The sequence below is a fragment of the Myotis davidii genome, unplaced genomic scaffold (genome assembly GCF_000327345.1).
Source record: "Myotis davidii unplaced genomic scaffold, ASM32734v1 scaffold277, whole genome shotgun sequence".
NCBI lineage: Eukaryota > Metazoa > Chordata > Mammalia > Chiroptera > Vespertilionidae > Myotis > Myotis davidii.
In genome coordinates this window covers 4,073,118-4,073,920 of record NW_006289214.1, presented here as the reverse complement: position 1 = coordinate 4,073,920, position 803 = coordinate 4,073,118, and positions in this window count along the sequence as shown.

Sequence of the window (803 nt, the reverse complement as noted above, 5' to 3'; positions counted from 1 at the left end):
CTCTACCTAAAATAACCCTTGTTCCCATCCTTTCTATCATAGTGTAAACTGAAACTAATTTTAGACTGTAATAAAGAATAAAAAGCATTAATTTGAGCAAAAATATTGTTGCCTGAGGACAGGCTCATTCAGGTAGCAACCTAGATTTTGTTCTGCCAGAAGTACCCCTTAGCATTCCAATTAGGTGTATTTTATATAAATAGGGTATCCAAATTTGTAAACTTATGATTTGTAAAAATTGGGTGATACTGATTGGTTGGCAATATGCATCCTGATTAGTCATCATGGAGCAGCTCAAATTGGACAGGGCAGGTCTTAGTTGATTGATGAAAAGATGAAATCAGAATCTCCCTTGTAATAGTTGATTCAGATGGTATAGTAGGGGAACAGGGAATAGTGGAGGAAGCCAAGTTCACTCCGAGGTTCTTCTTGGCACAGAGAGTGTGTGAGAAGCCCCTGTCAGCAAGTGGTCATTAGGCTCTTATTATTTATTAGAGGCCCGGTGCACAAAAATTTTTGCACTCGGGGATGGGGAGTCCCTCACCCCTTACTGTGCCCTCTCACAGTCTGGAACCCCTCAGGGTATGACCACCTGCTGGCTTAAGCCTGCTTCCCGGGGGATTGGGCCTAAGATGGCAATCAGACATCCCTCTGGCAGCCCGGCAGCCCTCGGGGATGTCCACTTGCCAGCAGAGAACAGACTTAAGCTGCAGTCGGACATCCTTAGCGCTGCTGAGGAGGCATTAGAGGCTCCCACCACCACCGCTGTACTGGCAGCCATCAGCCTGGCTTGTGGGCTGAGA